At 32.7% G+C, this 14252-nt stretch overlaps 1 protein-coding gene across 12 annotated transcripts in view; it reads left to right on the top strand.

Annotated features, from left to right (window-relative positions):
* ADGRL2 (adhesion G protein-coupled receptor L2) overlaps positions 1-14252 on the top strand; it is a 190614-nt gene that overhangs the window by 13524 nt on the left and 162838 nt on the right. Inside the window, exon 1 of one of the 12 annotated variants that reach the window (XM_047870866.1) lies at positions 9966-10011. The exons of the other annotated variants lie outside the window; for them this stretch is intronic. The gene's annotated coding sequence lies outside the window, so the exon portion shown is untranslated. Of the gene's footprint in view, positions 1-9965; positions 10012-14252 lie in introns of those variants that run through there. 12 annotated transcript variants of the gene reach the window in all.

Raw genomic sequence — 14252 nt, 5'->3', positions numbered from 1 at the left:
TACAAAAGTATACAAATGCTCTTATTCCATAGAGTTATTGATAGGAATCCTGTACTGCCAACTTCATTGTCTTAAATAAACAAAGATATCTTATCATTGTTGGTGCTAAATATGATAGGCACCGGAAAATGGAATCTGATACTACAGTTCATTACCCTTTTCCCTCAAATATCACACCTCCCTTCACAGAGAGGTAAGGGTTACTAGAGAATTCATTCCAGGAAAATTGTTACGTGAGGAACAGGAACTGTCACAGAGTGCATAACTTCTGTGAGGTTATTGGAAAGGCACAGCTAGGGTAAGTTCTACTTGTTTTGTCTTAAATTTGGAGGTAGACTACTGAGTGGCTTTTAAAGTCGTGAAATTTGAATCCATTGCAAAGCAAATGTGTTATTGAAAAGTTAATTTATGATTGTAAAAGTATTATTGGTATTAGATTGGTGATGCTAATGACAGGGAAGTTAATTGGCAATGAATGCTTACCGGTTTAAAATAGCCCTGACGTTCTTTGTAAGTTATCAGAGAAATCAAATATTTGATAGAAATATTTGATAGAAATCAAATATGCTTGATTGAATGATAAAAATATTAATTATAATATTATATTCTCTGCTCATTTGTATAGATGTTGAGTAAATGTGTATGTATTGTTTCTGTATCTATTTGAGTAGATTGGCTTTTAAAAAAATAAGCTATTTTATGAGTAGAATATAATATGAGGAATAATTCTCCAGATAAAGATAGTATGCGTTATGAATATAGATTTGAAATAATCTTTTTTAATATACATTTTATAAAAATGGAAGTTCCTGTTAAAAAATTTGCTATGTTTTATTCTCTTTGAACCAAGAGACATATTTTAACATGCTAACATTTTAAATGGAAGTTAGCAACACATGTAAAAAACCCTAAAGAATATTTATTCAAAATTTATGTGTACCTATATGAAGACTCTGGAATTCAGAACTATGAATCTGCATGTTTTAATAGCTGTGCTGGAAAAAACCAAAAAATTTATATTGCCTTATTACCAGAATTTAAAAACAAATGCCTTCATTTCAATTCTAAAAATGGATAAACAATATTAGTTTCTTTGCTTTTATATTTCTCAAAGGCATAGATTTCATCAAATTGAAATCTAACAAAGGTTTAGAAGACTACATTTTATTATGTACACTTTATATAATGTGATTCTCTGGCATTCATAGGATATTGCCAATTCAAAGCTGCACTGAAGATTGAAAATGTTAAAATCGTAGAATATCAAATTTCTATTAATTTTAAAAAAGAATAAATTATAAGATTGCACATTTTTTTCTCCAGTAATTTAAACATGATTGTATTACCTTTATATAAAAATAAACACATATCTTAAGGAAATAAAAACATTGATGCTTTTTGTTCGTGGATAATTTTGTCTCATTTATATGTTTTTCATATTTTAAAATAAATTTAAACAGTCTTTTTGAGATTTACAGTTAAGGAAAAGAAAGGCCATTTACTCATTGAATATTTATGTTTTTAAAAAATTAGTTTATATTCAGTGCTCTTTAAATCGGAATATTGATTTGAAAGGCATTTTTGTTTTGACCAAATACAATTCAAAGCAGAAAAGTAGTTGTTAATACTCATATCAGAGGCCTGACATAAAAATTTAGGTTCAAGGAAATAGCTTAGCCCAGTATTTTATTACTTGTCAGAGCATCGTAAGAGATGCTTTGTTATCTCTTAGTAGTAATTACTGGCCCGTAGTAGCTGTTGGCAAATACAAAAAATAAGTACCTGGACCTTTGAAATTATTTGAATTACATTTCAAGAAAATCTTTGTTTTAGCTCTTGCTACATGGGATTCAGATAACAGCTGCACTACATTAAGGTATTTAAGAATATGTTCTAAAAGCACTTTTCTGTCTTTGTACTCTTCATACATGATTAGTGCTTATAAAATATCTCATTGAATTATGGTGACATGGAATTATAATGAACTTGATGGTCAAACGTAACTTTTATGCCTTGCCTATTTTAATAATGTAGTCACTCTCTCGTACCTCCCATTTGTTTTTTGTTTGTTTTTTATTTTTTTTAACTAATTTTCTTCTGTTACTGATATGTGAAGAAGTGCTTAAATTCTGACATTTCAGCCTGAAACCTATAATTGGTTTCAGTACACGCGAAAAGATATTTTTTAAAACATTTATTATTCAGCTAATAATGTTACATGATTAAAAAATCGAGAAGCAAATCTTAAGAAAATTAGAATTCACATTTTCTAGAGTTGCATTAAAAATATTTAGAATTGATTTTTAATAGTTTAAAATATTCCTAAAATATGAGAATAAGAACTCCTTAGAACAATATTAAATTGAATAGCCTTTTTATTTGTGTATTTGAAGAATATTGAGACTCTTGTAGATTACATACATTAGTAGCCTCATTCTTTATATTGCCTGTTAAATCTGTAAAAATCAAGAACATTACCAAGAAGGTTGCAATTTAATCACCACAGTGTTAACTTTTAATTGAAAATAAACGAAAATATAGGCTTAATTTGTTAGCTTACTTTATTAAAATTGATTTTGCCTGTTCATGAAGAATAAATCAACTCCTATGTATTTATAAAATTAGTACTGCGTTTTTTTGTACTTAACATGTTTTTAGTATTCCATTTATCGCTTTATAATATTTTTGATATTTCCTCTGATAGAATGTTTTCTTCCTTAATAATTTGATATTATTCATTTCTGAATTGATGGCTATGGGCCCTCTTTCTCTTTTTTTAAAAAAAAATATTAAATCACACATTTTAAAAAATTGACTTCCCAAGTAAGATGCTGTTTGACCTCCAAAAAAGAGCAAGGTATCAATTTAGTGATTAGTATCAATGTATAAGTTTTTGATTTAATGTGGAATCGTATGGTGGTGGTGTTCAGATTGTTTCCATGTGACTTACTATATATTAAGCCCTCCATAATTAAAGAAAGGGTAATTGCCATACCTTCATGTTTGGCATTGCTTAACTCTAGTAAAATATTCTTTTAATGTTTGGTCTGATAATCCGTCATTCATTATGATATGATATATGAGTGATTTTTTATACTTGCCTACTTTTGTTCAACCTACAAAAGAAAAACTTTATTCCATGTACTTTTTTTTCTCAAAGAAAATGTAGGAGATTTTCATTGAAGCATCCTAAATGACAGCTTGAGAAATTTATATTTATTGCCATTCTGTTATTAAATTTGTGTTAATAAAATGGTTTTAAAAGAAAAAGTTTGTATAGAAAAAAGGACTTCTGTGGGCACCTATATAGCACAATTGATGGTTTTGATTGGCCTGCCATTCTATTTTGTTTCATTTATATTTGTTTCAACCAAAATCTGGTAAGGCAAATATACGTGTATGTTCTTGGCCAAGGATTCAGTGTTGCCTTGATCTCATTTTTTTGGCTGAAGATTTGGCACTGTCTGTTATCTTAAGAATGACTGCATTATGTGTAAGACCTAAGTGTTTATTAATTTTCTCTCCTTATTATTGACTTTTAGAACCTAAGAGTTAAATAAACTTTGATGGTAATTTTGCCATTTGAATTTGTTGACATTATATTTGTTGCATAAAAGAGATTTAAAAAGAGTGAAAGGTATATGCAGCCCTCTATAAGGGTATGTGTTTAGGTAAGGAACTGTAACACATATCAATAATTCAAGTAGTTGGAAAGTCAGACTAAATATATTAGGAAGGATTCCAGGAAACAATATGTAATTTTGGCTAAATAGTTAAAATTTTCATTAACACAGCTTATAAAGGTTCACTTTTGGACAGAATCACAACTATACCATTCTGACTTTCTAAAGTTTCGCTTATCTATTTGAAAATTAATTTCTTACTTATTAAATTGACTTCAATGCGGAGTATTCTAATTAAAGCTTCAATATTACATCATTTTAACATACAATCAAAAATTGATGAAATCGAAGTATTTAACATCCAGGTTAAATTTTTTTGAAATCACCTGTCATGGTGGTATAGAAACAGCTTTAACGGCAGGACTTAAGTCCATTTTTTTTAACTATTGCAAGATTTGTGTGAATAGACTGAAAAATATTTTAACAAACAATTCAGTGCAAATTAAAAGCTCCCTATCTTTAGTAGTGAGCTTCATTTATATGGACTTGGAGTTTTATTGATTTTGTGCTACAGATAAAATAATTGAACAGCGTGGTTTTGGTTTAATATATGTAAGTATTACAAATTTTAAAAAATTGAAGCTGTCTTTAATTCTAAATATAGTGGTAAGAATTTTATCTTTCGGAATATAGTGAATTTGGTGTATTTGGTTGTTTAGTGGAAAGGCAGGTGTTTCCATCTTTGGCACTGTATTCAAGAGTGTATTAGTCTAATTACACCCCCTTAAGCTGATGTTTCATTTATAGGGACATTTATAAGGTACAGCTAAGGTCATAAAGGTAAATTTGATGAAGTAAATCTCAATTTTTGGCAGCCTGTCACCCTTCTGTGTTGTCCAGTTTAGTTTTTCTCAAGCCAGAGGGTATCACCAAGCCAGAGCATTTCAGTTATTTCCACTGTCCTACTTCTCACTCCCAATTTTGATAAATAAAATTGTATTTAAGATACACAGTACTAAGAATGTCTTACTATATAAAACAATTCTTTCGAGAGTCCAATTAAAGTAAAAGTCAAACCCAAATTATCTTTTGAAGCATCTGATATTTCATATGTGGGTACATTCTCTTAAATACATTATGTTTCTGTAGCTCAGAGCAATCATTCTTGACAATGTTGCATGTGTATAAGTGACAGGTGAAGGCTTGGATTTACTTTAATAACTCACGGTATTTATAATGCTTTGGCTTTTACTTATAAGATGTTATTTTTGGTTTCCTACAATGCCACGGAGGTTATTACGGCAGCACATGTGGTTTTAAAAATGTGAGAATTTCTAGTACCGAGTTTGCCAAAATTGCCAGGCCAAAAGCATGCATTTGCTTGAATTGGTCTTAAGGTCTGTGTTTTACAATATTGATTATGTTTTATCCTTTATAAGAACAGTTTCATCTGTAAGTTCACTTCATCTAGTTATCCATTGACTTCTGGGCTTTAATTCTATTCACTTTGGATCAACAGCCATTTATTAAGGCCCTGCCTGGGAAAATGTGCTATGTAAAGACTGCTCTCTAAGAGGTACTTATAATCTCATGAGAGAAAAAGACATTTTCACAAATAATTATAAGGCGCACTATAGTGACGTGCCAAAGTGAAGCGTAGAGGAAAGGCTGTGGAAAATAGGGTGGGTGGAGTGAATTCAAAATGAGTCGTATGGAAAAAAGAGACTTCATTTAGGTAGACCTAAAGGCAGAGAATGATTTCGGCAGATGCAGGCTTTTGGAGAGGAGGACAGGTCAGAGGTAAAAGCTCTAGAAAATAAAGGAAGAAATACGGTGCCTTAAGGAGAATGTGTATGGAAGGTATGAATTGCATAGCAGATGGAAGGAGATGAAAATGAGATGTTAGTTTGGGACATGGTTGTAAAGAACCTACTCTGCTAAAATTAGACTTTGCATTTGGGCCAAAAAAGGTGTTAATATTTTCGATTAAGTGTTACATGTAACTGCTAACTCTCAAGGTGACATAAACAATAACTTAGAGCAGGGGAAATAATGGAGGAAATAGAACCTACTTAGAAGGCGTGGATGACAGTCTAGGTGCAAGACAATGGCCATAGACAGATGGGAAAACTTTTGTAGTATGGTAGAATTTGGCAACCGATTAAATGCGGGGTAGAGGAAGAGTTGGAATCAAACGTAGATTCTGGACTTTACTCATTCCTGCCATTTACTTGCTTGCGAGCAAGGGAGAAGGAATGAGCCCATTTTTCTGCCCATACTTTGAGATGCGTGCATTATGCCTAAATAATACCAGCGGTCCAAAAAAAATTGCTTCAAGTTGATATACATATTTCTAATGGATATTTGTGAAAAAATAATAATTTTACAGACTTTACAGAAGTTTCTAAAAATATTGAGTATATACTTGTATATGTTTTAAATAATACTCGTGTTTCTTCAAATACTGATTAAAGTGAAGAATTTTATTATGTGGACTTGAGGCTATGAGGTTTAGGTTTCCAGTTGGTTTGTATTTCAAGTGAAGTTTCTTACAAGGTAAGACTATAAAAGTCAGCTGTTATAATCAGGTTAGAGAGAAATCTTTTATTTTATGAAAGAATACTTTTCTCATGATTAGACTTGTTGAGATATATTCTCTTTGTTGAGAGTCATTTTAGGAACATTCTTAACAACTCTTTACAAACTAATTTGATATTCTTAGGTTTCCTTAGATACAAGCTTTGTCTCTTTTTGGAAAGCTTAGGAGTTTCTGTACCCTCAAAGGTTTTTTGTTTTGTTTTTGTAATTCATTACAATTTTTGTTTTTATTGTGGCTTTCTCTTTTGTTATCATGAACTTATGTATTTATTCTGTTGGTACCTAGGAAATTTCCTAGCTACATCTTATTTATTATTAAGAATAATGAAATCATTTCCACAGTAGCTTTTCAATTCTTTAAACCCAGCAATAACTTCTAGGTTTTATAGGTGGTTAATTATGGGTGACAAGGCTGAACAACAACCAGACGCACCTATCAGCATATATCATCAGTTATTAACCCAGAGTAGGCTTTCAATATATTTTTGAATAAGCAGTTACCATTTATTATAATGAAGATCACAATAAATTGGGCTAGAACCTAACCAGTTTCAGATTCCTTTCATGGACATAAGAAAGATAATGGTAATAATAAAAGAGTTAATACTGATTTTTCAGTGGTATCAAAGTGTTCTTACTTCCATATAATAGAGAAAAATTGTGTGATGCTGTTATCATAGAATTTAATAGAGCTTCATACATGGAAAGCTCTCAGTAAATGCTTATTATTAATATTATCTTTATTGATACGGATTAAATTTGGTTCACATTGGTTCATATGTTTAAGTGGCTCGTGTTATTTGGCATCATTTTTACTCTTTAGATCTGTTTTATTTTTTCTTACTTTTGTTGGGAGTTTCTCTCTTCCTACTTTTTTAAAGTTCTGCTCAGGGTTTTCTATTTGTGTTGCTATCTTCTTTAGGACATAAATCAGTGATTGATCTGATTTGTCTTTATCAATATTGGTGTTCTGACAATGAAAACAAGAAATGTTGATGCCTCCCCCTCCCACCTGAAAATATCTTTACACTTTTACTGTGTGATTAAGTAAAAAGATCAATATTTTCTTCATTTTACTTTTATAATCTGATGTTTGATTGAATTACCATATGGAAACCATGCAAGTAGAATTCTTTTTTGTAGTTCTCCCTGACCTACAATCACAGCTCAAAATTCCTGCCCCCAAGTCATCGCAAAGATTAGGATCCTCCCATATATTGGCAGTTTTAAAAGGAAGTCGGTAGAGGAGACTTGTCAGAACTGTGTCCTGGTATGAAGGTTGGCTTCTTTTTTCCACTGGTTGACCAGTAATGCTGAAGATAGATTTGCATAAGGTAATCAACAGGAAATAAAGGGAAGTTAATTAAATGTTGGTGTTGATACTATCGTGTGAATTTTTGTTGTTAGGTGGTAAAGGAAATCATAAAAAATAATAGAAATGTTTAAAAAGACATTTTAATGGTCATGAGATAAAATATTTAAAGCAAAATTGTTACTGTGACAAGATATTTTAACAAATCCATGTTGTAACCATCTAGTCACTTAGCAAACTGTGAAAAAATAGTATGTAGTATCTCGTATAAGCTTTGTTAAAGGTATCCTAAATTTTAGCATTAGAAACATTTTCTGGTACATAAGGAGCCATTCTTCCACAGTTCTTTCCTCAGTGGAATCACAGGTGGATTACTTTTATCTTTTAATTATGAAATGGTAGTTTTTTTTAGGGGGGGTGGTGGTTGTCTACCTTCCAAAATGTCTTCTAGTGACTAACAGTAGAATCTGATTAAAATCTCATTGTGTTCTTGCATTTACAGCAGAAGACTACTGTAAATTACATTATATGAAACTGAATAAAAACTATGGCTTGATTTAGAGTGTTAATAAGATCTACATTTGCACATTGTAGCTGTAGGGTTTCAAGATTTTAATTTAGTGAATGCCAGAACAATTTCTTGTGTTTAGTTTGACGAGTGTTATGTGAGAAGTGCATCTTCCCAAATTGGGACGGACATATATATATGTATTATGCAATTTACAGAGTCTAATTATTAAAACCTGTTAAATTTCATATTTAATATTCAGATATCTTTCTGCAAACAGGCTGCTTAGATTTACTATCAATGTTTGGTCCGTATATTAAAGTCGATTAAATTGCAAATGCTGGTCTGAATAAGGGTGGAAGGTTAGAATTTGGAAGTTGCCATGGTTTTTCAGCAACTACAGTAAAACATAAATATCAGAGAGAAAATAATCTACAATGCCACATGCTTTATAGGTGATATCAGATACCGTAATTGCAAGGAGAGACTGAAGTGTAATTCCCAATATGAAATTTACAGTCTTTTCATCTAGAGGTGAGATATAAGCACCCAAATTGGTGTTGAATTGGAGTACTAATGTCAGTCCCATAATTTTGGAGGAGAAAAGAGTTGTGGATTTTAATCTTTCCATTCATTGCTCAGAATAGTGGTAAAGTGTGTTGCCCTCTATTTTAAAACTTTCACTTGTAAGAGAACTTTTACGGATGGAAATAGTATTTTCTCCAAATCCAAAATATTGCTGGGCAAATGTGTAGCTGTGGAAGCCTACCTTGTCAAAAAGTTTTACAGAAAAACAAATTTTCTTCTATTTTCAGTGTACTTTGAAAATAAATGTCCCTTTTTTAAAAATTTACCCAGTCTTGTTTTTATTTAAAAGCAAATTTATCAGGCATACTTAACATGGTTTTCATATGACTTCATGTTTTGTGATATTTGAAAAGCTTAAAATATTTAAAATTAAAAATTGTTTTCATAGATTCCATTAGATTTTTAAGTATTTTATTTTATTATTCATTAATTTTTTGACAGTAGGCTTCACACCCAGCATGAAGACCAGCGCGGGGCTTGAACTCAACGACTGTGAGATCAAGACCTGAGCTGAGATCAAGAGTTGGACGCTTAACTGACTGAGCCAAATTTTTAAGTATTTTAAAGAAAAACTTCATCAAGGGATTATTTCAATGGAGTTTGGTTAGAGCTGAGTGCCAGGTTTAGTTTCCCACTAACTGTGACCTTCCTGCTTCACTTTTATCATGAGGAGGTTCAGTTTATTGGGCTTCTGTATGTGATCAAAATAAGAAGGTATTTTATGCCCAACAATGGTAAATTAAACTTTCTGAAAAACATTCATTTTTATTTTGTCTTTTCAATAGGCATTCTCAATATTTAATTAAACATTTAATTAAACAAAAAGTTGTGTGTAGAAAAAAAAATCCTTGAAAATCCCTATTCTGGGAGATCTTAACGTTTGTTTCTACTTAAAAAGAAAAAAAGTTCCTTTCACACTTAAGTTTCTGAATCCCATTCACTTTTCTTTATCCTTTCTGCCATTCATGTTCTTTACTTCACATCAGTGGTTCAATGTATTCATTCATAGCTTTCTCCTTTCTTCCCTGTGTTCCTTTCTTTCTGTCAAAAACGTTATGTGCTATTTGCCAAACATTATGTAAGGCTGCCTAGCACTGAGATTATAGATGTGAAAGCCATGGGTTCTGTTTTCAGTTAGCTCACAATAATTTGAAATGATACTTGAGATACTCTGTGATATAGCACATTGTACTGTGGTCACAAATGACAATGCTCTTTTGGTGTGTGTGGTGAGGATTGGTGGGGGAGGAGGGAGTTCGTGTGTCCAGTGATAGGCCTAAACGGAGTATTGGAAGAAGAATAGTAGTTGGCCAAGAAACAGGTTGCAGAGGGGATTCCAGGCAGAAGGAACATCATAAGTATGCCAGGAAAGAGACATGAGGGTAAGTAAGCTTCTTATGGTCCAAAAATTGAATCTCACTAATTTTTAGAGGAAGAACAGGAAATAAACGAAGGATGGTCATTCTCAAGCTTAGATGTTTGCTATAAAAGAAAACCATTAAAAGTGATCATTTCTGGGGGCGCCTGGGTGGCTCAGTTAGTTTAGTGTCAGACTTTGGCTCATGATCTCATGGTTCGTGAGTTCAAGCCCTGCATCAGGCTCGCCGCTGTCAGTGCGGAGCCCACTTCAGATCCTCTGTCCTCCTTTTTCTCTCTTCGCCTCCCCTGCTAGTGTCCTGTTTCTCAAAAATAAATAAGCGTTAAAAAAAATAACTTCCAGGGGTGCCTGGTGGCTCAGTTGGGTGAGCCTCAGACTCTTGATTTTGGCTCGGGTCATGATCTCATGGTTCCTGAGATCAAGTCCCATGTTGAGCCCAACTTGGGATTTTCTCTCTCCTCTCTGTCTTTGCCCCTCCTCCCAGTTGCACTCTCTTCTCTCTCTCTCTCTCTCTCTGTCTTTCTCAAAATAAATAAATAAGTAAACATTTAAAGAAGTCATAATTTCCAGAAACCTGTTTAGTTTATTGTATATTCACTATATGAATCACTAGGCTATTATGCTACATATCAGACTCAATTAAAGTGATAGGCAAAAGCTATGGTTTGCAAAGAGCACTTAGTCTTCTTAATCACATTGAAGTAATTTGCAGTTACTTGTGCCTGTGTCTCATTTCCTTATCTTGTGCATTTTTGTATTGCTGGCAGTAGGTGCCTAGCACAAAGTACGAATATTGGGAGTTTATTGGTTTGGTTTGAGGAGACTTATATTAAAGAAAGATACATATTGAAAATTTGGACAAAAGAGATTTTAAAAACAGTTTAAAAGCTTAATTGAAGAGGAGTCCTAAGATGATCCAAGATCATCAACTCTACAAATGATGCAGATGACGACGGCCAGAGGAATTTGTGGAAGGAAAGGATTTTCCACTTTGAGGTGATCAGGTTGGCTTTCTGGTTTAGGTGGCTTTTAAACTTATCAAATCTGTATAAAACTCCTTAGGTGGAAAGGAGGGAAATGCTCTGTATATGGGTACCTTGGTAAAAGTCAGTTTGAAAAGCATATCCAGAGTTACTGAGCAAGTAAATTGGACAGAAGCAGAGCGTTTTGATTAAGTATTTTTGAAATTAGATCTATTTGGATTCTACTCCTAGTTGTGCTTTTTGCCACTTTTAGTTTTGTTAAACTTTTCATTTATCACCCCTTCTTCAGCCTCTAGTTGTAATTTCCCTATTGTTTAAATAGAGATACTAGTTTTGTTGTGATAATTGAATTATAGCGAGATCATGATACACGTACTCACGGAAAATTTTTAAATCAGCAGTTCTGCGAACTGCCTTTGTCAAGTCATACTCCTAAGTGTTTTCTTTGTCTCATGTATGAAGTAATCTCTGGGGTTGGTTCCAGTTTTACACATTTTTATGTTGGAGAGTGAAATTAGGAAAATCAGTCCAATGGAAGTTAGCAAGCTGGATGGAAGGTGAGGGATTACCTGTGATTTTTGCACAAGTTTAGAGAGAAGGGGTTAGGGCCCTGGGAATAACAATGAGAGAAGATTAAGACATTTCAGAGAAAGAGTCAAATCAACAGTGAGTGAATGTGTGCCACCTTAAATTTGAAGTATGCTTTGTATTTACAGAACACTGGTTCATCGAAATTTACCGTGAGTAATGCTACCGAGGATTTTGGTTTTAAAAACTATTAGAGACTGAGCTGATTTCATTTGCATGCATATATCTCTGACCACGCACACTTGAACACATTTAGTAACTTTGGCTCAAAAAAATTTGTTACTACACAAGGAATGCGATGTTTTTTTTCTTCTGCCATTTCATACGAATATATTTCTTTATTGTTGTAAGTCACCAATTGAAGGATATATGTATAATTCATGCTAAATCAGTATATTGGTCTGGAAGGTTTTTTAGGAGACTAATAATGGAGTAGAGGCTTCTTTAATACATATGACTATATAAAACATTATTAATGTTAACAGATGTTGCACTTTAATCCCCTAGAATGATTGTTTGGTGCCAGCAGGAGATTTATTAAGCCTGAATTGTGTGAAATTGTGTGTGCATAAGCTGCTACTTAGATTGTAAGAATGCTATTGAAAACTGTTAAAAAGTTTTAGCTATAATTGGCAGAGAAGTATTAACTGTGCTAAAAGAAGTATGTGTGTACGGTTGGCCCATGCGCCTTCACCTTTTTATCATTTATCTTCTTGTATTAATGTCACTGAATTATTAATTCATGAGCCAGAGTGGGAAGGGTGAAGGCACCATTTAAATGTGTGGCAAATTTATCCTTATCGCTAGAGACATGAAAAAAGTCATTTTGTGTTATCTGTGAAATGGAAAGGACATTTTAAATTTTCATTTACAGTAATCCACTTCACTTCCAGTAAAACACCTAGATTATTACTACCATAATATAATGCTCTTATTAAAAATTTGTAACCTTCTCCACTCTTTTGTCTTATATATAGTATTGATAGAAAAGTTTAGCCTTCATGTATTTTAATGTGATACCTATTAATTGTAGCTGAAAAATGTTATTCTTCTGGTACGTTATAGCATGACTATTCAATTTTAAGAAACATCCAATTGCAGAAAATGCATATATTTACTGTATTAGTAGCATTCAAGATACTTTGGTTGGGGAGAACCTAGATATAGTCAGTTGGAAAGCTGTAAAAATACTTATGTTCTAAAAGAAATGTGTGCATTTATTGTGACTTCATAACTTTTTTGGAATCAGATGGGTGATTTTGGCCTTGTACAATTGTTAGCTTTCTAGCAGAAATTCAGCAAATTAAAATTTAGCAGTTTCCTGTTGAATACAGTGTGGAACTGGGATATATCCAGTATTTCATATGGGCGAGTAGCAATGGTGACAGAAATTTCAGGAGTCTGAAGCCACTTTCACCAACAGCTATTTGAAACCATCATGCTAATGGTAGAATACCTCAGGGGTCTTGTCCAAACCTCATTACTTTTCAGTCTTCCATTACTTACTGTTTTGATTGGTTTTACATTCTCCCCTGCCAAACAGAGTAGCAAGACAGGTTACTGTGGCAATGTCCTTTATTTTCTTTTCTGTAGTTTCTCCCCAGACACTGTAAGCTGTACATATGGCTTTGTTATACGCACACAGTGAAACACTAATTTGTTTTGGTCAGTATAATGTTGCTTTGTTCTATTTTTCCCATTCCAGCAGGGTTAATTTACCTTTACATTAACATTTAAATTAATTTCGTAAAATAACAGACTAAAATTGGTTTGATTATTTTGGCAGACATTGGTAGTTATTGGTCAGTTCATTACTTGACTGAACTGCGTTTAGTTATCTTCATCCTGTGCCCGTTCATCCATAGCTGGCGTTGGCAAACTGTAGCTGGCTGTCTGGTTTTTGTAGTAAAGTTTATTGGCGCACAGCCATGCTCATTCATTACTCATTGTCTATGGCAGGTTTCATGCTACAATGGCAGAGCCTATAGGGTCCTTAGAGCCTAACATATTTTCTGTTTGGTCATTTATAGGCAAAGTTTTCTGATCTCTGCTCTGTAACATCGTTCTACACAGTCCCTTACTTGTAGTCTTCCCATACATAATGGAATATTATTGATAATATTTAGCTTACAAGATTTGAACTCACTCACTAGTTATTATCAGTGGTAGTTACTAAGTACAGCTTTTTGCTTTTCTGTATATATGGCCCAGCAACAACGGATGTATTTTCCTCAAAGTTCTCTGAATTGGAAAAAGTTTTTAAATGTTGAAATATTACAAAAATACATTAGTGTTTTACCAAATCAGAGTCTTGGCAAACAATTCAAGCTTCTACTCAGTTTTTCTCAGCTTTTTATACCCTACATTTCTTACTAAGCATCATTCTTTTCTTACCACTTTAATATTATTTGAAATTTTAATAGAGGCTATAAAATTATACTTTAAAGTTTCAAATCCCTTTTCTAAAAACCACCTTTTGTAAACCCCTACTCCATGATTGAGTAGTCAAAAAAGCACTAACACATAAAACTTGATATATTTTAATTTCTTAATAAAGCTTTTGCTATAATTTTTTGATATTTAACAACCATTCAGAATAACTCAGTCCATTACTATTTCTTAATAGTTTGTCCATGATTGTTTCTCTTGCTTTCCCACCTAAGTCTCCTAATGC

The sequence above is a fragment of the Prionailurus viverrinus genome, chromosome C1 (genome assembly GCF_022837055.1).
Source record: "Prionailurus viverrinus isolate Anna chromosome C1, UM_Priviv_1.0, whole genome shotgun sequence".
Classification (NCBI taxonomy): domain Eukaryota; kingdom Metazoa; phylum Chordata; class Mammalia; order Carnivora; family Felidae; genus Prionailurus; species Prionailurus viverrinus.
Note: the sequence above shows the minus strand (reverse complement) of the source record. Positions and strands in the feature narration are given on the sequence as shown.